This window comes from Narcine bancroftii, unplaced genomic scaffold (assembly GCF_036971445.1).
Source record: "Narcine bancroftii isolate sNarBan1 unplaced genomic scaffold, sNarBan1.hap1 Scaffold_114, whole genome shotgun sequence".
Taxonomy (NCBI): domain Eukaryota; kingdom Metazoa; phylum Chordata; class Chondrichthyes; order Torpediniformes; family Narcinidae; genus Narcine; species Narcine bancroftii.
In genome coordinates, this window is record NW_027211849.1 from 890197 (window position 1) to 916386 (window position 26190).

General features: G+C 44.3%; 1 long non-coding RNA gene across 2 annotated transcripts; it reads left to right on the plus strand.

Moving 5' to 3' along the window:
- LOC138750295 (uncharacterized) lies at positions 1-25633 on the plus strand. Of its 2 annotated transcripts, none has more exons than XR_011349234.1 (3): positions 1-154; positions 2473-2572; positions 25499-25633. It is a non-coding gene; the product is annotated as an uncharacterized lncRNA (long non-coding RNA). The 2 variants fall into 2 exon arrangements; XR_011349235.1 differs by lacking the exon at positions 25499-25633 and adding an exon at positions 12239-12391.
- Positions 25634-26190: the final 557 nt, after the last annotated feature.

Sequence of the window (26190 nt, forward strand, 5' to 3'; positions counted from 1 at the left end):
TCGATCCGTGCTGCTGTGTCCTCTCATAATGTTGTAAGGTCATCTCCCTTTTTACCAACGACCAAGAGATCCACATTCAAACTTTCCTTCTATCACCTGCTTAAAACACCCCAGAAACAAATCTGACGATCTTTGTGCACTTCTCATGCTTCAGGTAAGGAAACTGTACACGTGACTCCCGATGTAAGATGAGCATGACCATTCGATGTGAAATTTGAGCGTGCGCGCTACTGTGATGGGTGGAAAGGCGGACACACGCCCAAACATTCAAAGTCAAAGACTCCTTTATTACACTCGCAGCTCTGCTTCTATTCTCTCCCTGCTGCTGTCGACTGGAGTGATGTCACATCCATGCCGGCCTCCAATTGTTCGGTGTTCCCTTCTTTGTTGATTCCTGCCGTGTGCGTTGTCCCCTGGTATGAAAGTTGTTGGTCCCCGTGGACTCTGAACAGTTGCCACATTCGTCGGCCATCTTGTGTACAGGGTGGCATCCCAGTTAGCATGATGCCCCACCTCCCTAGAACCAGCGCTGTTCGCTGCTTTCGGTCGCCTATATCTGGGTCGTGGGGACTGAATTTGCTTATGTCCAGATGTGCTGGTTTGAGGTGGTCAATGGTGAAAGTCTCTTCCTTTGCACCGATATCCAGCACACTCACCATGATGTGTGGAATGAATGATACACACCCGTGAAGTCGAAGTCGAAGACTGGTTCGTTGAACTGGCAGCTCTGCTTATATACTCTCCCGCTACTGATGACAGGTCTTTCGAGATGGCAAAGCCAGCCTCGGATTGGTGGGTGTTCTCGTCATTGCTCATTGCTTCCCACTGTGCGGGATGTCACCTGGGACGAAGATGATTGGTTGCCGCAGGATCTGTGTAGTCACCGCATTCGTCATCCATCTTGTGTACTGGCTTTCGTCCTGGTGAGCAGGCCGCCTCAACCATATATTGTGGAAGAATATGGACCCCATATTTACAAAGGTGGCTCTAACATTCCCTTTCTCATTAAGGCCTCAGTTTTTGAAAAGGAACGTTAAAGTAATTGGTTCTCCTGTTGGGGGTCCCTTGTCCTCATTTTTCTTCTTTTTCTTTTAGAAAGGGGATGGAGGGGAGATGGGGTGGTTTAATGGGGGGGGGATTTTTTTATTCTTTCTTTTAACTATGACAAGTGTATTTATATATTATTTGTGTTATTATTAATTTTGTGAATTCTTTGTGGATTTTATTTATAAATAATATTTTTAAAAAATGATCAGAGGTCAATCCACAGGACGTAAAGTGGGCTAGAGCAACACTGGGGACACCCTCCTGCCCCACCCCCCCACCACCCCAAATATCAATGTGATCCACTATGATCATTGACAAAATCATCGAGCACCCATTCACACGGCCAACAGCATCATCCAGCTATTCCCGTCGGGAAAGAGATCCAGGACTTTCAGAGCCAGTACCACTAGGCCCAGGAACAGCCTCTTCCTCCAGGCAGGGAGAACGTGGAACGATTGATGAGCTGCTCATACAAATACTCCTCGACTCTGCTATTTATTCAACAATATCGAGTAATTTTTTCTGGACGTGCTGCTCATGTATCATTTGTCTGTTGTGTGAGGGCTTGGTTGTGTGTTTGCGTATGTTTATCCCAAGAACTCTGTTTTATCAGGTCGTACTTGTGCTATCCAAGGGTAATAAATTTGATGTTGTACTCTGGAGCGGGTGCAGAATAGATTTTCTGGATCGGAGAATGTATCTCATGAAGCAAAGTTGACTGAGTAGGGCTTTTCTCTTCCCCTCCCCCCAACCCCGCAAAATAGACTTTATTTACAAATTATTTCCAAAGAGGAAGACCATTCCAAGTCTTTTCTCCTCCTCCTGTTGTATCCAGATATTCCCTTCACTGCACATTGCTGCATACGTCTCTGTTTACCTTCATTGCCACCACTTTGATACCGTGTGGTTACTGCCCCCCTCTGCTGTTGGAGGAGTTCCCCTTGGTCTCAGCCTCTCAGTGCACGGTTATGGAAGGATTATGATCCATCCCCATAGTGCCTTCGTGTTGGCTATGCCAAGCCTCCGTGCATCCCTCAGCATCTACCCCTGCAGCCTGGAATATGCCAGTCGGCAGCGGTCCTTCCCCGACATATCCGCTTGCTGAAAGACTGACAGGACACGTTTAACATAGAACATGAGAGCACAGTACAAGCACTTCAGCCCGCGATGTTGTGCCGACCGATGTATTCATACCAAAATAAAAATAAGTAACCCCTTCCTCCCTCATAACCCTCCATTTTTCTTTCATCCACGTGACTCAGAGCCTCTTAAATGCCCCTAACGTTTCAGCCTTCACCACTACCCCAGTTCTAGGGCTCGTCCCATGTCCATGACCTGGTACACATACACTGCATTCCCTCCCTTTGTCACCCTCCTGCTCCCCCCACCCCGAGCCAGTAGTGAAGGTGATTTCTGTCCCAACAGGTGTGGCGGACGTCATCCAGGGAGCAGATCCGGGAGATGAACCCAAACTGCAACGAATTCAGCTTCCCGCAGATCTCTGAAAGCACGTCCGTGGGCCAAGGTGAGTGACCCGAGGTGAACCAGAGCTCCAGGGGTGGTTTGTCCTCTGGGTCCTTCCCTAATACTGTCCCCTGTCACCCACCTGGCCCTTCCCCAAAGCCCTCATCTCCCACCAGGCCTGTCCCCAAACCCCTCCCCCTGCTGAGATCATCCCCAAAATACTGTCAGGCCTGTCAACAAAGCCCCTATTCCCCACTGGGCCCATCCCCAATGCTCCACCCATTGCTTGGACCGTCTCCAGAGCTCCTGTCTCCCACCAGGGCTTTCAACAAGCCCCTGTCCCACAACATGCCCAGCCAAAAGTCCCTGTCCCCGTCCCCCACGCCAATTCACCAGTATCCAAAGGCCCAACATCAGGTCTGTCCTCCCACCAGACCAGTTCCCTCACTGGGACCCTCTCCAATCGATTACCCATCACAACTACCCCACCAAAGTTCTTTAACCTTCCCCTTCCCCCACCCACAGGCCTTGGTATCTGAGCTGCTCCTAGGACCCCTAGACAGTGGAGATGTGGGGAGGGCAGTGCTCCATCTCCTTCCCGTTGACAGTGTCCCATACCTTCACAAAGCTGGGGAATCCCCTGACCCTTGGCACACAGATATCTATCCCATCTGAGCCAGTCCTCTCTCTCTCTCTCTCTCTCTCCCCCCACCATCCTGGAGAATGTGGCCCAGTTCAGCTAGCTGCTACAGTACACACTGCCCTTCACCTCTTCCCCAGGACTTCTGCTCCCACTTGTCCTTCAACGAGCTGTGTGCCCACAGCCAGGAGCTTCCCCCTCCTAGTTAACCTTGGCCCTGTGGGTGAGTGGGTGGGACATGACAAGGGTTTGTAGGTGGTGGAATTGGGGTAAGAAAGTTTGGGTGAGACCTGGGAAAGAGAACGGTGATAATCCGGCCGGTGTGAGGCATTGAAGACGGAGTCAATGGGCAGTCCCCTGCCGGGTCCATCCCCCAGCATGTCTATCTCCAAAACTGACATCGCCAGGTCCATCCTCAATATCATCCCCTGCCGGGTCCATCCAAAATCCCGTCTCCCTCCGAGTCCATCCCCAATCCCACCCCCCACTGGGTCCATCCCCAATCTTGTCCCCCACTGGGTCCAACCCCAATACCGTCCCCTACCTGATCCATCCCAATAACATCCCCCACCGGATCCATTCCCAAACGCATCCCCGCCGGGTCCATCAACAGCCCATCTCCTGCTGAGTCCATCCCCAATGCCATTCCCAATTTGGTCTGTCACTAATTCTTTTGCCCGACAGGTCCTCCGACAAACCCACTGGTCTCTCCCCAAAGCCCCTGACCCCCACCAGGTCCATTTCCAAAGCCATTGTCCCCCACCGGCTGGTCCCCAAAGCTCCTGCCTCCCCACGGGATCTGTCCTGAAGCCCCAGCCCTCATGTCTGTCATGTCTGTCCTCCCACTGGACCGATCCTCTCGATCACCATTCAGAACTACCCCTCCCCAATTCCCAAACCTCCCCCTTCCCCCACTGACAGGCCTTGGAACCTGAGCTGCTCCTGAGACCCCCATTTGGTGGTGATGTGGGGAGGGCAGTGGTCCAGTCTCCTTGCCGGTGGCAGTGTCCCAGACACTCATGGAAAGTAGGAGGAAGAACCCTGGGAATAATTGAGAGTGGCGAGGTTAGTGCCACGGTTAGAAAAACGCTGATAAGGGGCCAGCGAGCCGGGAATTCCCTGACCCTTGGCACCGGGACATCTGTCCCATCTGAGCCAGTTCTCTCTCTCCCCCCACCCTGGAGGCTGTGACCCTGTGTAGCTGGCTGCTACAGTACACACTGCCCCAGGACTCCTGCTCTCACTTGTCCTTCGACAAGCTTTGTGACTACAGGCTGGACCTTCCCCCACCTTGCTACCCTTGGCCCTGTGGGCGAGTGGGTGGGCCATGACGAGGGGGTTGTAGTTGGTGGAATTGGGCAAGAAAATTTGGGTGAGAGCCAGGAGAGACTGGTGATCATCTGTCCAGGGAGAGGCATTAGGGACAGAGTCACTGGGCAGGGGTCAGAGTCTCAGGGAAACATGGGCATTGGAATTGGAAGCAATCACAGCTCATGGAAAGTAGGAGGAAGAACCCTGGGAATAATTGAGAGTGGCGAGGTTAGTGCCGCGGTTAGAAAAACGCTGATAAGGGGCCAGCGAGCCGGGTTCAAATTTGACACTGTCTCTGGGGAGTTGTACATTCTTCCTGTGTCTGCGTGCATTTCCACAAGTTGCTCCTGGTCCTTCCACCATTTAAAACATACCGGGGTTTGTAGGTCATTGGTGTAATTGAGTGGTTGTGGCTCAGAGGCTGAAAGGGCCTGTTCCCGGGCTGCATGTGTCAATCTAAAATTTCCATCTAAAATGATAGTCCAGCCTGTCATGAATTATTTAAGGATTCAACTCAAAAGTGTGGACAAGATAGACAACTCCGAAACCATCCTTTTGGCCCTTCTTTTCTGATGGCCAAGCTGCTTGCAAACAGTCCATATCCCTCTCATCCTTTTCATTCCACGGACCCATTCAACTCGCATTGCATTGTCAATCTCACGGCCTGTTGGAAGAAGTTATTTCCCTGTCTGGCAGCCTGATTTTGTTCCTCCATATCTCCTTCCTGATGGTAGTGGGTCAAAGATGCTGTGTGCTGGATGTCTGCGGGTCTATTTACAGGCCCCATCCCTGTACAATCAGAGGCTCCTTGTCTCGAAGTCCTATGCATGTGGCCTCTCACTCAGCAATCCCTCGTCGGTACACAACTACCCCCTCCTTACCTACCTCTACCAGCCCTTAGAATCCTCATGACAGTTCCAGGCACCTGTTATGTCGACCCTTGCTGACCCGCGCCAGCTCTAATTTGGACACTGCCTCACCTAAAATATTGGAATAACCAGCGCCTTCTACCCTCGAGAGCCCGAGGGAATCCACACCCTCAGCAGTGTCCTGCTGGTGCACCATCGAATGCCCTCCATCCCCCTTCCACAGGTTCCCTGCTGTTATCAGGCTCCTGTATGGACCCCACCCTGGCAAAACTACCCATATTTTCACTGATCCCTCTGTAATTCAACATTCCGTCCAGGGGTCAGCGTTGTATTGTGGGACTGGTGGAGAACAAAGCACCAATATCAGGAGACAGGGAGCAATGTAGAGACCCCCAGCTCTGTGAGATGGGGAACATTGCAGAGACTCCCAACTCCAGGAGACAGGGACTAGCACAGAGACCCCCAGTTCTGGGAGAACGGCTGAGTTGTACACAAGTCTGGAAGTGGCTGGGCCCAGAAGTATACAATGCTATTTTCCAGGGTAAACTGGAATGCACTTTGGTAAATTAGTCCGCTGTCCTCTTCACAGTCAGATCTGACTACCTGAAGGTGTCGGGGAACTGGCTTGGAGGGGCCAAGGCATGCAACAAGAATTGGTCAGAGCCGATTGTAAAGGTCCACCAGAAATTGGGTGTGTGGGAATGACATTCCCTCTCAGAAATGGGGAAGAACCTGGTTATCAGGTGCAAGGTGCTCTCGGTACTGCCGCATGTGATGCAGGTGTGGCCCATCCCACATACCTCTGCCCTGGCGATTACCAGAGCAGTTTCCCTCTTCATGTGGGGATCCAAAATGGATGGAGTGGGAAGGAGATCCATGTACGTCACCAGACTATGGTGTTATGAGCCCAAAGGACCCCAAAACCCAGCAGCAATAGACATTCACCAAGACAAGTCGTTATTTAAAAATAAGTTGTTTTATTTATCTTTTAATATGAAAACAGAATCAAACTTTAACTTATCTCTATTAACCTAACTAACCTTAATCGCCTTCTAAGTCTAAGTGCACGTGTATGATGTGTGTGTGTAAATTTAAGAAAAGTTATTTGGTTTACAGTTCAATCTCACTTCTCATTCTTCCAAGTTCATTGGTTGTAGGCAATTCTAATACTGTGCACACAATTGAATCAGGCTTTGCCACTCAAGAAAGTTCCGTAGGGTTTGCAGAGAGAGATTTGTTGTTCCAGGATTTCCACAACTGAGCTACCACCATTAGTCACCACAATGTCTCGCTGATAAAACTTGGCCCATCAGGGTTTTCCAAATGATAACCTCTTTCTTTCAGGCTACCACAGTGTTCCTTCCTGTTGCACTTATTCCGAGAGAAACATCAGACAGATAGCACTTCCAGCCATCCGCCACTCTTGAGATTTCTGTTTCCTACAATATTCTCCTGGCTTGCACTGTTCAACTGCTTTCAATGCCATGCACACTCTGGCTGAGAGAGCTTGTTTCACCCCTTTCTCTCTCTCTCTCACTCCAACTGAGATTGCATGTGACTCTCTCACTTGAAAACCACCCCCCCCCCACCTTTTTCAGAAAACAACAGAAGTTATCCTTCTTGGTCAAGCTGTTGTCTTAGCTAAACAAAACCCAGGGGTGACCTTTCTTTCAGCACTTTGTAGATATTCAACCAGCCAGCCTGTCTCCAAACCAAAACAATGGTCTAGTTATTTCATGACCTCATTTCAATTTGCAGCTACTTGTGAAATGTGCATAGCATTCTCCATAGTTTCTGTGATGTAACTGAATATGAATTCTTCAGTATTTCAAATAAAATATGTTTTAAAATGTGTGTATGTCTTTAACCTACTCTAATTTTACCAGATTCTCCCAAATATATATTCCATGACAATGGGGTTAAGGGCGTAACCAATGTGGCCTTCATCGTGTGAGGTTGCATCAGACTGAGCATGGAAACTAAGTACAAGGGCATCGAGTGCCGCTATGAACCAAGGATCTACCTGTCTCAGATGTTCTGAAAGATTGGTGCAATGTTCCAGTCAGCTAGACTTTGCCACATCACCTTTGTGGAAAAGTTTTCATAGACAAACATTTTGACCACAAAGCCATCAGGTAGTGGTCAGCACGGAATTCCTGCTGACACAGAGATACCAGGACTTGATGGATAATGCGGGGTGATCCTCTGAGCAGAGAATCCAGAGACAGACAACCAGACCTCCCTCTGGTTAAGGAGAGTGAGGCCATCACGGACAAGGAGTGTGGCCTGAAGGACCAGGTCAAGGAGCTGTAGCTCGATGACCTTACTCTGGTTAGGGAAAATGAGGCTATCGTAGACAAGAGCTACAGGCAGGTGGTCGCCCAGGGGCTCACGGGATGAGGGGAAGTGGGTTACCGTTAGGAGGAGGAAAGGAAGGGGGCAAATTCATGTGCAAGCACCCGAGTCTGTAATCTTCAGAAATCAGTACTCCACCTTGAATACTGAGGAGGGGGATAGTCAGACCATGGTGGGCAGAGGTGTGGTGTCAACCTCTGTAGGGAAAAAAGAAAAAGGGCAAGAGTTATAGGGTGAGGGTTAGTAGGATAAGGAAAGGGACAAGTTTAAATAATTTGAGGGAAGAAAAGCAGGAAGTCGTAAACAGATGTTGCAGTGAAAATTGTGAGAATAGTAGAAAGGAGGATATTCAGAAGGTAGGATGTAGGAGATCCCTGAGTTGTATTTATTTTAATGTGAGGAGCGTAGTAAGGAAGCTGGATGAGCTAAAGGTGTGGATTGACATGCGGCATTATGATGTTGTGGCCATTAGCGAGACGTGGTTGAAAGAAGGTTGTGACTGGCAGTTGAATGTTCCAGGATTTCACTGCTTGAGATGTGACAGAGTTGGTGGATTAAGAGGGGGAGGTGTGGCATTAAATGTCAGGGAGGATATTACAGCAATGCTGAGGCAAGGTAGACTGGAGGGCTCGTCAAGAGAGGCAGTGTGGGTAGAGCTGAAAAATAAGAAGGGTGAGGTTACTATTATGGGGGTATATTATAAGCCTCCAAATGGAGAAAGGGAGCTAGGAGAGTTAATGTGCAAATAGGTGAGATATGCAAGTGAAATAGGGTGGTGTTGGTTGGGAATTTCAATTTTCCAAACATCAATTGGGAAACGCAGTCAGTAAAAGGGCAGGATGGCTAAGCATTGTGTTCAGGATTGCTTTCTGCAGCAATATGTTGAGACGCCAATTAGAGGGGGAGCAGTGTTCGATCTGTTGTTTACGAATGCAATGAGGCAGGTGACAGAGGTGTGCGTTAGGGAGAACTGCGGATCCAGTGATCATGGGTCCATTAGCTTTAGCTTAATGATGGAAAGGGATAGGTCGGGTCCGAGGTTGATGGTCTTCGAGTAGGGGAAGGCCAGATTTGGAGAAATGAGAAGGGATTTGCAGAGAGTTGTGTGGGTTGAACTTTTTCCTGGAAAGGATGTAGAGAAAATTTGGGGGACATTTAGTGGTGAGATTTTGAGAGTACAGGATCTTTATGTTCCAATCAGGCCAAAGGGGAAGACTAAAGGTTTGAGGGAGCCATAGTTTTCTGGTGAAATTAAGAAGTTGGTACGGGACAAGAGGTAGACCTACACCAAATATAAAAAACAAGGGATTGAGCAGATAGGTAAAAAGGGATGTGTCTATAGCTAATAAGGCGAAGGTGAATCCTCAGGGTTTGTTCACATATGTGAACAGTAAAAGGAGGGTTAAACATAGAATAGGTCGACTGGATGATGGGACCAGTGAACTATGTCAGGAACCGTATGAGATGGAGAAATATTGAACAAATTTTTCTCATCTGTATTCACGAGGGAAACGGACATTGGGCTATACAAGATCAGAGAGGTAAATGGTTTAGTTATGGAAAGGATAGGGATTAGTAAAGCGAGAGATTTGGAGCTTCTGGGGTCAATTAAGGTGGATAAGTCTCATGGTCCTGATGGGATTTTTCGCCGGACTTTAAGCGAGGTCAGGGAACAAATAGCAGGGGCACTGACAGCGATTTTTCAAATTTCACTGGAGGAGGGTGTGGTGCCGCGGGATTGGAGGGTTGCAAATGTAGTTCTGTTGTTCAAAAAAGGCAGTAGGTGTAGGCCAAGTAATTATCGGCCAGTAAGTTTGAGTTCGGTGGTGGGGATGGTTATGGAGGGTATTCTTCGAGATAGTATGTACAAATATCTGGATAGGCAGGGATTGATTGGGAGCACCCAGCATGTGTTAGTGAAGGGAAAATCATGTTTGATGAATCTTGTTGAGTTTTTTGAAGAGGTGATAAGAAATGTGGATGAAGGTAGGGCGGTTGACAAGATCTATTTAAATTTTAGTAAAGCTTTTGATAAAGTACTGCATGTAAGGTTAGTTAGGAAGGTTCATCACTATGGATTAATAGATAGTGAGATGGATTCAGAGGTGGCTGGGAGAAAGACAGCAGAGAGTCATGGTGGACAACTCTCTATTAGGATGGAAGCCTGTGACGAGCAGTGTGCCTCAGGGATTGGTGCTGCGTCCCCTGTTGTTTATCATTTATATTCATGATTTGGATGAGGGGATGGCGAACTGGGAAAGCAAATATGCAGACGATACAAAAATAGGGGGAGTTGTGGATGGTGAGGAAGGTTTTCTTGGATTACAGGATTTGGTTTGTTTTGAAAAGTGAACTGAAAGATGGAAGATGGAATTTAATGTTGACAAGTTAGAGGTGCTGCATTCCGGAAAAAATAACCAAAATAGGACCTATGCAGTTAAGGGGAGGGGGTCGAGGAATGCAGAGGAACAGGGATCTTGGAGTTATGGTACAGAGTTCACTGAAGGTGGATTCCCAGGTAGACATGGTAGTTAAGAAGACATATGGTCTGCTGGCCTTCATAAATCATAGTGTAGGGTGTAGGAGCTGGGAGGTGATGCTTCAGCTGTTAAAGGCATTGGTAAGGCCAGGTTTGGAGTACTGTAAGCTCACACCAAGACACAAGAGCAACTTATCCGTGAACCACTCTTTGCAGACGATGCCGCTTTAGTTGCCCATTCAGAGCCAGCTCTCCAGCGCATGACGTCCTGTTTTGCGGAAACTGCCAAAATGTTTGGCCTGGAAGTCAGCCTGAAGAAAACTGAGGTCCTCCATCAGCCAACTCCCCACCATGACTACCAGCCCCCCCCCCCCACATTTCCATCGGCTACACAAAACTCAAAACGGTCAACTAGTTTACCTATCTCGGCTACACCATTTCATCGGATGCAAGGATAGACAACGAGATAGAAAACTGACTCGCCAAGGCAAATAGCGCCTTTGGAAGACTACACAAAAGTGTCTGGAAAAACAACCAACTGAAAAACCTCACAAAGATTAGCGTATACAGAGCTGTTGTCATACCCACACTCCTGTTCGGCTCTGAATCATGGGTCCTCTACCGACATCACTTATGGCTCCTAGAATGCTTCCACCAGCGTTGTCTCTGCTGCATCCTCAACATTCATTGGAGCAACTTCATCTCCAACATCAAAGAACTCGAGATGGCAGAGGCCGACAGCATCGAATCAACGCTGTTGAAGATCCAACTGTGCTGGGTAGGTCACTTCTCCAGAAAGGAGGACCATCGCCTCCCCAAGATCGTGTTATATGGCGAGCTTTCCACTGGCCACCGAGACAGAGGTGCACCAAAGAAGAGGTACAAGGACTGCCTAAAGAAATCTCTTGGTGCCTGCCACATTGACCACCGCCAGTATGCTGATATCGCCTCAAATCATGCATCTTGGTGCCTCACAGTTCGGCGGGCAGCAACCTCCTTTGAAGAAGTCCGCAGAGCCCACCTCACTGACAAAAGACAAAGGAGGAAAAACCCAACACCCAACCACAACCAACCAATTTTCCCTTGCAACCGCTGCAACCATGTCAGCCTGTCCCGCATCAGACTTGTCAGCCGCAAACGAGCCTGCAGCTGATGTGGACATTACCCCTCCATAAATCTTCATCCGCGAAGCCAAGCCAAAGAAAGAGTGCAGGAGCTGGGAGGTGATGCTGCAGCTGTTAAAGGCATTGGTGAGGTCAGGTTTGGAGTATTGTGCTCAGTTCTAGTCTCCGAACTATAGGAAGGATATAGATAAGGTGGAGAGTGTGCAGAGAAGATTTACAAGGATGTTGCCTGGTTTACAGCATCTGGATTACAGGGAGAGATTAAGGAGACTGGGACTTTATTCATTGGAATGTCGACGACTGAGAGGGGACTTGATGGAGGTATTTAAAATTATGAAAGGAATAGATTGACTAGACATAAACAGACTCATTCCCCTGAGGATAGGGAAGGTTGGAACAAGAGGCCATGAGTTAAGGGTAAGAGGGCAAAACTTTAGGAGAAATATTAGAGGATGCTTCTTCACTCAGAGACTGGTGGCAGAATGGAATGTTCTTCCGAATGAGATAGTTGCAGCAGGGTCCCTTCTGTCATTTAAGAGAAGGTTGGATGTGTACATGGAGGTGAAGGGGTTGGTGGGATATTGGCGGAGAATGGGAGGATTGAGCTAGTGGAGTTGTTCTAGTGAACCGTTGCGAAGTCAAAAGGCTGACATGGCCTGTTTCTGCTCTGTAAATGGTTATGTGGTTACATGGTGGCACAGTTTTGCATTTCAATGTCCCATCCCTCGTTACAAATCTCTCTGCTCTCCATGTTAGTGCTGCACATTTCTTCACTGCTGCTATTGCTAGACTCAGAAAGTTTGTTTGATATTTATCCAACTTCAGTTTTGTATCTGCTTCATAAAGTTGACCAAGCACAAATATTCTTGTGTCTTTTTGATTTTTTATCTTCATAATTTGTCCTAATAATATACTGAAATCCTTCCAAAATTCTTCCACTTTTACACAGATCCAAACCGAATGGAAAAAAAAATCCCGATCACCTGATTACATTGAAAACATTTCTCGGAATAATTGGAGATAAGTCCATTTAATTTATATGGAGTAAAGCAGAATTGATGTAGACAATTGTACTTTTATAATTGACATAAATCATATTTATAACACTCTTGAAACAATCTTGACCCTATTTCTTCTTGAATTTGTATATTTCAATCTTCTTTCCACCTTTGTTTCGATTAATATAAATCCTTTTCCCCATATTATATTTGATGTCTATAAAATCTTCTTCCCACAAATTTAATATTCTATTCCCTCTGTTCATAGGCAATAACACATTTTTACTCACTGGTGTTTTTCTTGAGATCCCTACCTTTTTTCCATAAACCTACATTAATTTCTTGCCACATTCTGATCGGATCTATCTGTCTTTTTTTCTAGTAATTTGACTCTCCATTTACTGATAAAATACTTTGCTTCCCCTCCTTCATTGTTGTCGGGTTCATGTGGGTCCCAAACGTTAAGAATCAGACCAAAGCGGAGGTACAAAGCACACTTTTATATCGGGGATGGAAACATGACAACAGGGTCGATATGTTAGGCAAACCTCTATACACAGAGTACGCAGGGAGTAAATATACACTTCTAATTAGGAGGGAGAAACCGACAGAGCTTGGGGGAAATTACATGAACTTACACATTCAACATTCAGGATCAAGGTGATACTGTGAGCTCCCACCCCTTGACCGATATGGACACGGCTCTTCCTCGCTGACCTCGAGACTCACCCCAACCCAGTGTGGAAGGTGCTACTTCCTAGCCACAATGAGTTGAAAGAGGCAGAACAAAGGGGGACATGGTTCTTTATAGTTCTGGGGGACTGTGCTGGGAGGGCCGATCACTCGGGAAAGGCTGGGCCCCATTGACTGCTGTGGCCAATGCTCGAAGCCAAGTTCAGGGGCTCGGCAGGGGTCAGTCGAGGTGATTCACCTGGGCCAATTGGGTGAAGGTCAGGGCTGAGTCTGGCCAGGCTGCCTGGACTGCAGCTCCTGGTGGTTTAGGTGGGGCAATTGGGTGAAGGTCAGGGCTGAGTCTAGCCGGGCTGCCTGGACTGCAGCTCCTGGTGATTTAGGTGGGCCAATCGCAAGGGTCACCTTGATGGCTTGGAGTGAGTCTTTGACCTGGATTGACAGGTAGTATGTCCACCGAACAGGAGTACAGCAGCGCCACCAGGTGGTGGACACTACCTCTCCATGACAATCCACCCCTTCGGAAGACATGCTGCTTGCCAATAAAGTGCGACAGGTAATAAGAAGGTCAAACGGGGCAATGCAAAGGTGCCTATAAATTGACAATCACATCATGGAATAACTATAGCTATGATAACAAAAATAAGTGCAATCCCCCAATGAACGATAGTCACCCAAATGCCCCTCGTGGAGCCAAATGGCCCCCAGGGTCCCCATGAGGTGGTGATGCTGGTGGATCTGGTCCTTGGATTTTTGAATTTTGGCCACTGAGTCCCGAATGTGGTCAGTCAGCTGGGTGATGTTAGAGGATTCCTTGGGAATGTAGCTGCGGCCCTCCTGGCCAATGACAGCACAGCTGCCAGCAAGTAGTCCAGGACCATCCGATTTGGCATTGCCACTATACGTCTCTCCTTCAGCTCCACAACTCTTCAGGTCAGGGTGTCCTTTGTTTGGTGCAGGGACACTGCTGTCTCATTGGCCAACATCTCCAGGAGGGTGGCCAACCAGGTCATTTCATTGGAGAGCCATGCAGTGCCATATTTGCGGAAGGCGATCATCCAGAACAGTTCAGCTGCAGTAAAGGCCCTCTTGTTGCAGTGGTTGCCAAAGGCTGGGTGCTCCCCTAGGTCATCGAGAGAGTGGATGTAGGGCACCTCGTATGTGGGGAAATGGCAGCCCTACCAGGTGGTAGGAAGCCAGGGGTAGGCACTGTGGCCGCCTACCCAGTGGGTGCCATTCAAGGTCCAGGGGCTCCCCAGCTTGGTGACATCAGTGGAGGTGGTGAGTGCAGAGCCCGGGTACCCTCTGTGCCGGTCATCACTGTTGCCGACTGGGAGGGTGGAGGTGTGTCTGTGGGGGAGTCTGCACCAACACTTCTTTGGTCTATGGATGAGTAGTGGGATGATGCGGAGTGTCGGGACTCGAGTGGTGGTCCACTTTTAGGCAGAAAAAGATATCCTTTCCATAGTCATTTTTTTTAACTTTATTTAAAATTTTATGACATGAATAAAATAAAAATTATATTTAAAAAAATAATAAAAGATAAGATAATAAAAATTAGAATACTACATCGTTAAACTACACAAATTAACCCCCCCCAATAATTATAACACAACATTAATCATCTAATTTAAAATTAGTCCAACCCCCCCAAAAAAAGAGTGAAGAATTAATTAACAATGTTGTAAATAAAATAGAAAAAACCCCACTTACAAAAAAAGGATAAAACTTAACAACAAAAAAATTACTAACAACAAAAAAAAATATCAATACTAAAATAATACCCTTAAACATATATTTAAATCAAACATAATACATGTATTTAACAAATGAAATCCACTTTAAAACTAAGTTCAAATATTAAAATCATATATCAACCTGTTATACAAAAAATCATAATTAATAATACATAAATACAGAATTTCCATTAATACCAAGTTTCCTTTATAATTCATCGAGAGAACAAAAGCATCCTTTAGAAAAACAATCAGATAAACTTTTTATTCCCTTCCCCTCCCCTTATATAAAAAAATTAAAAAGTTCAAACTCTTAAAAAAATTCTCCATATGCTTCATTTATAACATCTTCAAAATTCTCTATCGAAATTAACTTAATTTTATTAAACTCTTCTCCCTCAATGTATTTGTACTTAATTTTCTTCTTTTTCTTCTTATCACCTTTCCCCTCATCTTCCTCTTCATCTAATTCAACATCCTCAATTTTTGACTTTTATCTTCTGTGACATCATCCTCTTAAAAAAGAAAGAAAAAAGAGAAAACGTCCCCAAAAAAAGAGAAAAAAAGGAGAGAAAAAAAACCTCCTAATTCCCTCTCAAATACAATCAGAAAACAAAAAGAGTTAAAAAAATATTTATTTTAAAAAATAATAAAAAAAACCTTCACTTCTTAACCCAAAAATTAAAAAGAAAAAAAAAACAGGTCGGAGGTCACAACTACCTCCTCCTGTTTAAACCGTCCAAAGAGGTAACTCCCCCAAAATATTGGGTGTGAGATAACTCACAGGTAGCTGATGACTTCTGAAAACTAGTGCCCACCCAGTTCCCTCTACCAACTCCCATTTCATTAAACTATCATCATTATTTAAACTATTTAAACTCTTCTCAAAAATAGAAGATAAAAGATTTATTTTTTAAAATCAACGTTACCACTTCTATCACCATTGCTTTCATTTCTTTTAAAAAACTGGATCCCACCTTACATCTCTACTCTCTTTGGAGACCTTGAAGGACTACATCGTTCCTGAAACTGCATGATTGGTAGAGACTGAGCAAAGTCCATAACCGCTTTAGGATTGTCAAAGAACTTTGGCTAATTTCCATCCTAAAAAATCTTCAGTACCGCAGAATACCTGAATGTTGCCTTATGTCTTTTTTTCCACAACCGTTCTTTCACAGAATTAAATTCGCATCGTTGAAACATAATTTCTTGACTCAAATCTTGATAGAAGAAAACAGGATTATTCTGAACGATCAAAGGAGATCTACTTTGCTGGGCATTTCTAATAGCCGTACGTAAAATTGTCTCTCTGTCACAGTAGTTTAAACAACAGATCAAAACAGATCTTGGATTCTGTCCTGAAAAAGATTTTTTTCTTAAAACTCTATAAGCACATTCTAGTATTAAACCTTCAGGGAATTTATCCTGTCCTAACACTCGTGGAATCCATTCAGTAAAAAATTTTCTTGGATCTGGTCCTTCTATGCCTTCTGGCAAACCAACAATTTTCACATTGTTCCGTCTAGATTGATTCTCCAAATAATCAAACTTTTTTGCTAAATTTTTATTTTGGATCTGCAATGTTTCAATTATTCTATTTTCATCTTGCAGTTGATCCTGTGCATCGACTAAACCTTGATCACGCATTTCAAATCTTTCAATGGTTTCAAGCTTAAAAGGTCCATTAATGACTTCCGCCATTGCATTAATCTTGGAAATAAACAGGTTCACAAAATTAGCTAAGTGACTCGATACAGAATATATCTTATCTTCAAGATCCTTAACAGACATTTCAACAGAAGTAGATTCAGGCATAATGGGGTCTTAGAGACCACGGGATCTTCTGTCCCTTCCCTTAATTTAGTATCTTTTCTAGCAGTTTGACTTTGTATAAAAATCCCTCTCAAAGTCCCCCCAGCAATGCCAGGAGACTGAAGATCAGGGTTATCTTTAAGCCAAATCTCTTTAATCATCTTCACTGAATCAATGTCTGGAAAAACCGTTGTAATTGAAGATGCATTTTGCAGCGCCACCACTGTAGCAGTTGAATGACAGCTCTTTAACTCTCCAGCTGGTGGCGCCGCAGCTGATTCAACTGTCAAAGTCTCAGTAACAGCACTCACAGTGGCCGTTGTGTGAAATACTGGCACCCGTCCAGGCCTTTGTTCTGAAAGCTGTTGAATGCGACCTTCAGAGTGCCTCACCGGCATAAAATGGAGTTTCAATGCCAAACTCTGTACGTCTTCCTCTGGATCCATTCTACGCTGAGTCCTGGCTTCTTGTAAACAAGTAGGCTCAGACATTTTCGGAAAATGTAGTTTTTTAACAGTCTGTTGATGTTTTCTTTTACCTTTTTCTTTGCATATAAACGATTAGGCACTAATCCAACACCTCTTATTATTTATGAACTTTTAAAAGAACTTTAACGGGCACCTAAAGACAAAACAATAAATCAGAGTCAGGAGAGGTCTGGAAGGCACGTCTGTTCTCTACGCCATCTTGCCACGCCCCCTAATAAATGTAATTTCTTCACACATACCAGCCATTATTTCCTTTATACCAGCAAATTGATCATTTAAAGTTTCAAAATTTTAGGTCATAGAAGACATCATCTTTTCATTTGGTTGGATCAGTTCTGTAGACATGAACTTGACTTCCATCCTTGTTGCAGGGGCCTTGAAGACTGGGGAAAGTGTCTGTGGTTAAACAACAGCTTTCATTGGAGAAGGAGATGTTCTGAAAGCCTAAGGCCTTCCTTCAGTGAGTCCAACTGCAGCAAGTAGTAATTCTTCCTCTTCTTCTCGAATTTCTGAGTTGTCCTCCTTCACCTCATACCTGGCAGCCCTACTGTGGTTCTGATCCAGAATTTCCTGCATGTGATAACATTCATCCATGCTGAGAGGCTCAGTAGCACGCAGGGGAGCATCTCCAGATGGGCCGCTGCATACTGTCAGTCGCCTTCCTGCTAAACCGTGCTCGCATTCGGGCACCCACCCCCCATCTCCTTAGTCAAGCCAGGCTCGGGTCAGATTCCATGCTCGCGCTCCTCCTGGCCCGCCGCCAGGCCAAAGATTTTGGCGACATCTTGCATCTCTGGATGCGCAGAGGATATGGACGTTTCTTCCTCCCAGAACGCGTGGGATACTCACGGAGCTTAATTCAAACCTGTCGGCAGCAAACTCTTAATGATGTCCCACCTTGTCCTGTGGAGCCCAGCACATATAACCATATGACAGATTACGGCACAGAAACAGGCCATATCGGCCCTTTGAGTCTGTGCCAGTTCACATGAACAACTCCACTAGTTTTCCCCTCCAACACTCTGGCCACATCCCTCCAACACCCTGATATTCATGTACACATCCAACCTTCTCTTAAATGACAGAAAGGACCCTGCCGCAATTATCTCTTCTGGAAGATCATTCCATTCTGCCACCACTCTCTCAGTGAAGAAACATCCTCTAACATTCCTCCTAAAGTTTTGCCCCCTTACCCTGAACTCATGCCCTCTTGTTCCAAACTCCCCTGCCCTCAGGGGAAAGAGTCTACTCATGTCTAGTCTATCTATTCCTTTCATAATTTTGAATACCTCTATCATAACCCCCTTCAACCGTCTACGTTCCAATGAATAAAGTTGCTGTCTCCTTAATCTTTCTCTGTAATCTAGATGTTGTAAGCCACGTAACATTTTTGTAAATCTTTCCTGCACCATCTCCACCTTATCTATTTCATTCCTATATTTGGAGACCAGAACTGAAAACAATTCTCCAAACCTGGCCTCACCAATTCCTTAAACAGTGCAGCATCACTTTCCAGCTATACTCTAGTCTATGCTATGATTTACGAAGGCCAGCAGACCATATCTCAGGATAAGACCCACTGTCTTAACGTCCCTCATATGCAAGATTTTGCCTCCCATCTGCACAATTTCTGTGCTTTCTCCAAGGTTGATCTTGTCATGAGATACCATCAGATCCCATCCATAAGGAAGACATTCCTAAAACGGTGATTATTATCCCTTCTGGGCTTTTCAAATGTTTTAGGATGTGACTTAAGTTGAAGAATGGTGTTCAAACCTGCCAGCGGGTTATAGACACTTTGGACAGAGATTTAGAGTTCCCTTACATCTACTTGGATAACATCTGGTAAAAACAATCTCATCACGAATATGCTGTCCAGACCGACTATATATCATATTCAGGGTGACATTGATATTCATGAATTAGCCAGTATCCAGGCAATGGACCCCGATGTTCAGGCATACAGTATGGCCATTACTAACCTGGACATACAGCAGAGGGCAGCACAACTGGGTGGCCAACCTTACTTTGTGACATGTCTTTGGGCTACATTAGACCAATGTTTCCTGCATCTTGGAAGAAACACCTTATTGACCAGAGACACAGCTTATCTCATCCATACATCAGAACATATGTCAAGCTCATGTCAAATATATATGTATAGCATGGACTGAGAAAAGGTGTCATACAATGGGTTTGCACATGTACCTCCTGCCAGACTGCCAAGATTCAGTGCCACTCTAAGCCACCTCTTCAACATTTCCTGCCGGTATGCAGGCAGTTGGAACACGTGCATGTGGACCTGCTTGGACCATTGCCAGAATCTCAAAACATGAGATACATTCTAACAGTTGTAGAACATTTCACGCGCTGGCCAGAGGCCGTCCCGTTGCCATCCAGTGACACTGAGACAAGGGCCAGAGCATTCATCGTCAACTGGATGGCTAGATTTGGTTTTCCCACATTAATTCAGTCCGCGGAACACAATTCACCCACGTTCCCACTGGCAACTGAAGTCCACTTTTTAGGCCCGACTCACTGGTCCCAATTAGGTTGATGAGTTGCCATGCGTTCTTTTGGGAGTGCTCACAGCTCCAAAGTAAGATATGTTTGCATTGTCCGCAGAGATGGTTTCTTGTACGGTCCTTACAGTTTCATGGGACATTCATTTCACAACCAACTCTGATCTGAATATCCTTCAGCAGCTTCAACATGGTATCGCTATCAGCAAAGCTTTTCCTACCCACTGGCTTGGATCCCTTTAACAGAATGTGCCCCACAACTCCTGGACGCTGATTTTGTTTTTGTGCGCAGACAGTACACAGGAGTGCTGTTACAACGACCGTATGAGAGCCTTTTCCGCGTGGTGAAGAAGGATGGATTTTAGTATACTTTGGACATTGGGGGACATTCTCAGCTGTTTAGTTTGGACAGACTGCACATGTGGATCCCGCTTCACCCATTCAGTGCCCCCATCCCAGACGATGAGGGTGTCCACCTAAGGTGCATGCAGCTGGTGTTTTTCTTTCTGGTGACGATTCTGGGGGTTGTAGCAGCTGTGAAGCGGGCCGACTGGGCAAGGTTCTTTGGCGGGCACATGAAATCATAAGGCAGACAGCTGGGTACTCATCCATTTAATTGACCGCATGCACGTGGTGCTGCGTCCCGAGGAACAGCACGTTGATCTGTGATTTCCCCTGCCGGAAGGTGCGGGACACTCACAGGGCTTAATTTAAAGCTCTGGTCCCGTGGATCGGCAGCAAACTCATAATGATGTCCCACCTTGACCCATGGAGCCCGGGACATGCTGTAAATAGAAGAAGCCTGACTAACCTGGTGTGTGTGTGTGTGTGTGTGTGTGTGTGTGTGTGTGTGTGTGTGTGTGTGTGTGTGTGTGTGTGTGTGTGTGTGTGTGTGTGTGTGTGTGTGTGTGTGTGTTGCTTTAGTAGCTCTATCGAAGTAGCCGCTACATAAATAAATATTTAGGAGGATTATCACACTTACAGGATACTTTTCATCCATCTAACAGCCTGTGGGAAAAAGCTATTCCCCAGCCTGTAAGTCCTGATTTTGATGATGGACGTGGTTAAAGATGCTGTTCACTAGATCAAAATGGTCTTTGCACTATTCCTTGAGCCCAATTTGAACAACACTCCTAGTAAATGTCATCTACAGAAAAAGGGAGAGCCCAGTGATCCTCACAACTCGGCATCATTCCTGTCTGATGCTTTACAGCAACTAGATCATCAAATGGTGCAGCCAGACAGGAGACTCAACAGCGCTCCTGTAAAATCTCAGGATGAGAGCCGTTGGCCTTGACCTCCTCAGCCTCCTTGGGAAGTGTAGGCACTTCCTGACCGATAAGGAGGTGTGATTGTTTTTTGTATTAATACGTGTGCTGTATGGATGGGAATTTTATGTGATTGTATTGTCCATTCTTGCTCTTTAACAATCTTTAGTGGATAGAAGTAGTCATTGTACTCTAGGATGTACAATCATGTACAGATTGTCTTTAAATAGCCATTTGGCCCAGATGTCTATTCAGTCCAAGAATACTTAGAATCACAGGCAGATTTTGAACAATAACACCATTCGTTCTTAAACAAACATTGGTTTTAATTTTCTTTAAACAGAAAAACAAACAGGATCAAACTTTAACTTATCTCTATTAATTTAACAGCCTTCCATTACCCCCTTCTAATTTTAAGTGCAGGTGTATTTAATGTGCATAAAGTTCTTTGACATGACTCCAAGTTCACCGGTATCTATCAATTCTTATACTGTGCACAGAATTCAACATTTATGAATTTTCACCAAGCTCTAGTGGTTAGAAGTAAATGTTTACCCTCCAGGAAGGCTCTTGTTGGTTTCAGAGAGGGATTTCATGCACATTGGACACACAAAGACTGATTCCCTCTGATCAGCCACTTTGGTGTCTTGCCAAAGAAACTTGACCCATCAGGGTTTTCCAAATGATAACCTCTTCTGCAGGTCACCATTGATTTCCTTTTGTTTCCCTTATTTCAGGTGAAACATCATTTCTAGCCAGCCATTTCCTCTTGTATGGACAACAAAGTTTTTCAACAGGTTGAACTGAGAACTCACAAACCGTCTTCAAAACAAGATGCCAGCTTGCCATTTCTCTCTCTCTCTCTCTCTCTCTCTCTCTCTCTCTCTCTCAATTTTAGAAAAAGCCTATTTGGTCTCTCCTCTCTGCTTGCAAAACCACATGACCTTCTTAGAACAGCAAACTGGTACCAGCCAGATGATTGCACCAGACCCAAACTTCTGAGTCCATTCATCGGTTGCTTTAAAAACAATATTCCATTTACACCTCCTTTTGAAATTCTTTCGCAAAAGTCTCCTTGTTTTGTCTTTGCAAAGGCTCTTGGCTCAGTCTCAGCAAAGCTCTTGCATTTTAAAGAGCTGTTTTGTGAAGTGGATGTATATGTTTGTGACCTAAACGACTCGTCCAATCCAACTCTTTCAAAAACATATCTATATACAATGTAAAATATATAATCTGTCACAGGACAGATGCAGCAGAAGAGCTGTGATAAAATCAATGGTGTCCTTGCAAAAAAAAAGTGGGAAGAGGTATAATCTGGTGAGTGGAGTTTGTAATAGTTTGAAACTTGAACCTCTCTCTCTATTTCAGGAGACAATTTACTGTCATGTAATTAAAAAGTGTCATATCACACAAAATTGCTTTTTTCCAGCTGTAAGACAGACAGACTCACCTCTGGCAGAAATTGCCTGAAATGCCTCTTGCAGTCAGAGAAAGACTGAGTGCTCCCCAACCCCCACCACCCTAAATGCTGGGCCAAGTCACTGATGGTCTCTGGATTCTCTTTCAATGCTCACAGACCATCCAAGTCATTGGCAATGTGAGCTCCAGTTTGGAACCTCTGACATAATTAGGAACAATTTAGCACTTATTCAATTCCCAAGTCTGATACCTGAAACACTTTTAGCCAGTTTTGACCCAGTCTCTAGCATTCCACAGCCTGGTGTGAGTTCCTTGACTTCTTTGTTCAGAAGCCCGCAGCCTGCGTGGGTTCCTCTCCTCAAGACACCAACAGCCTGCCACCTATGTGGGTCTTTCAGCTGCAGAACCCCTCACTGGTCTGCTTCCTTGGTCACTGACCCATGGATTGAATCCTCTGCTTCTGAGATGTTGGTGGGGTGTGGTCTTCCTGTTTTCTGGTGCCCTGTACTAGTCGTCCACTTCCCCAGATTTCACAGTGGCGAAGAAATCTAACAAAATTGTAACTAACAGGAGAATCGCACATGTCCAGAGGGATGGAAAGGGCATTATTACAAATTGAAATCTGATATTTGAATATTCAGGTGCCAAATTTGCAAAAGCATAGAGTATATATTTCTCAATCAATATGTAATTTTTTCCATAGGAATACAACTTTGAATTTTTGCATGTCATCTTGGCATCTGTAAAAATATATATATATATCTGATTTCCAAATAAGTGCAATATATTTCCTCATCACCACTAACGTTAATTTAACAAATTTCAATTGATATATTTATATATTTAATTTGGGCCTTGTTCCTTCAATATTTCCTAATAAAATAAGATCAGATTCTGCGGAAAAAATCTCCGATAACTTGTTCCATTAATATTGTAATTCTCCCCAAAAAGATCTTGCATTAGGACAAAGATAAGTTGAATGCAAGAAAGTTGCGACATCTTCACCACACCTAAAACATTGATCTGATAATTCTGATTTTATTCTATTCAATTTCTCTGGTGTAAGAAGTAACTGCAGAAGGAAAACTAGTTGTGAATTCCTTCCTCACTGCTGCAGTGTGGATCTCTAGTCAATACTTCCAGACTGCTGGGTTGAAGTGAATTAATACAACTCCCCTGGATCACGTGATCTCTATTGCCAAATCAGCTTCCTGTAGAGCTTTTCAAATCCAACTGCCTGAGTCACTTGACTCCAGGTGTAGCTTTCAAATAAAATCCTTGTTGACATCTGCTACATGACTGATGTAAAAACAATTACACTGAACTAATTTATGTCTTTCATTGAGATCCTTATATGGATCTCCCCATATTTGCCTATCAATTAAATTATTCAGATCCATTTCCCACCTTTGTCTCAACTTATGAACTCCTCATTTGAAAGTTCCTACTTGTAATAAAGAGGACATCATCAAATAATTTTTTTTAACAATTCCTCTTACAAGGAGTTCTATTTCAGTACAATATGGTTGGTCCGAACTTACCCTTCAAATATGCTCTTAGTTGGAAATAGCAAAAAAGAATGCAATGAGTTATATGATATTTATTTCTCAGTTGCTCAAATGGCATTAATTGACACCTTTCATGACAATCTTCAACATTTATAATCCCCTTACAAAACTCGCTATCCAGAAATTGATGATCCTTTGAAAAAGATACGAGGATTTTGAATCAAAGCCATTCTGGGTGATGTACATCCACTTACACCAATTTCATCATTTATTTTATTCCATATATTAATCAAATGTTTCAACAATTGTGTATCTTTATCACCAACTATTAATTTTGATTCCCACTTGTATATAAATTCTTCTGCTTTTCCCTCTCCGATTTTATTTGATTCTATTTTAACCCTTTCAAAAAAAGAAGCAAGAAATCTCATTTGAACTGCTCCATAACTATTTTTAAAATAAGGAAGCTGCAGTCCTTTCAATGCAGAATTTCCATTGGGTTATTTGTAACATGGGATTCAATCGGAAATGGGTTCACATGACATAAAACCACAATGCAGAATTTTTTTCTAAGAATGCAATACAAGAGGAGGGTTGTCTAGGTCTCCAGCAGGATATAGATCACAAGATATAGGAGCAGAAGTAGGCCCGTCGAGTCTGTTCCACCATTCTTCCACTCACCCACACTCCCGAGCTTTCTCCCCATAACCCTTGATTCCTTGACTAATCAAATAACTGTCAATCTCTGCCTTAATGATCTCACATCGGTTTCACGACCCACTGACAAAATCAATTTTTCCACATTTGTTTTAAATTGACACCCTTATATCCTGTAATTATGCTCTCCTGTCCTAGAATCCCCTTCCATGGGAAACATATTTGCCATATGTACTCTGTGCAAGCCTTCCAGCATTTGAAATGCCTCTGAGGCCCCCCTTCTCCTTCTGTACTCCAACTAGTACAGTCGAAGAGTCGACAATTGTTCCTCATACACTAACCCTTTCATTCCTGATATAATTCCAGTAAATCATCTCTGACCTTCTCCAACACCAGCACATCTTTTCTCAAATACGGCACCCAAAACTCCAATTCTGATTGAATGGAAAGGGAATTCTCCAACGACACAAACACAACAGTGAAATGATATTATGTCTTGTTGATATTTACCACTCGGGAAGGTTCTTGTTGATTTTCAGATAGAGGTGTGTTGTTCAGAGAATCATTAATGTTTTTGTGACTCAACGAACCAGCATCTAAAGTCCGTTATCTCTTCACAAAAGCTTGATACATTTAGCATGGAGCAGAGCTGAGCCACGACTTTGCAGGTATTTAAGGGAGTGTGTGGGCAGGGTTTGTTCTGGACCAACAATTTCGCCAAATGACTCTGCTTGAAATCAAGATTCAAACCATTTTGAGGAATACAATAGGAATTGTTCAACAAGAGCCTGTTGTTCTCTGAGGAGTTTTCTTTCAATAACAGAAATAATTTTTTTTTAACAGCCCGTTAATATTCCTGATACAGATCTTTGAATTTAACTTTCAGGTTGCTATCTGTTGTTAACTTGGAGGCCTTTAATGGGGTGACTGGGTGGAATCTTTGCTTTAACCAAGCAGTTCTCTTGCAATTTTCCAGCTGTAGGATGCGATTCAGTTGCTTGCAAGTTTAGCAAGTGGGATTTTGATGTGAAATTGCAAATCGTAGCATCATTTTTGTGTTTAAAAATGCCAATGTGAAAATTTTAACTTTAGTCTTCTTGGTTTGCTTAAGTTTACAGAGGAGACGTTGGGTCAAGCTGAGAAGATAGAGTTGGATGCCCATTTGGTGAATCGGCTGGGCAAAGCATAAAGCACAAAATGAGGGTCTGAAAAATTAATGAAGGAGACTGAAGTGCCGTTGAACCAAACCCAGGTAAAGAATTTAATTTTGTGCTGTGTACTTAAGAGACTTAACGATTTGGGCTTTTAGTGGTGACCTATTTAAATGAACAAAATCTGATTAGAATAGAAGTTTATGGAATGTTTGGAAGTTGTCACAAAAAAATGGAGATATAAATTAGATGTTGTAATTAAGATAAATGAACAATACAATGAGCTTGGTGTCACAGTATCTGCCTCCCTCTACCATACATCACCGTTAAACCTTCTCCCCAATATGAACCTGATGTCAAAGTATCTGACACTGTTAATCGTACATCAATGTTAAACTTCTCAAGAATGTGAATCCTGTCTCAAAGTTTCTGCCTCAGTCTATCGTAGATCAACGTTAAACTTTCTCCCCCTGTGAACCTGGTGTAATAGAATCTGCCTCAGTCTACCGTCCATCAACGTTAAACCTTCTCCCCACTGTGAACATGGTGTCATGGTATATATCTCAATTTACATTATATCACCGTTAAACCTTCTCCACAACGTTAACCTGGTGTCACAGTATCTGCCTCAGTCTACCGTATATCACCGTTA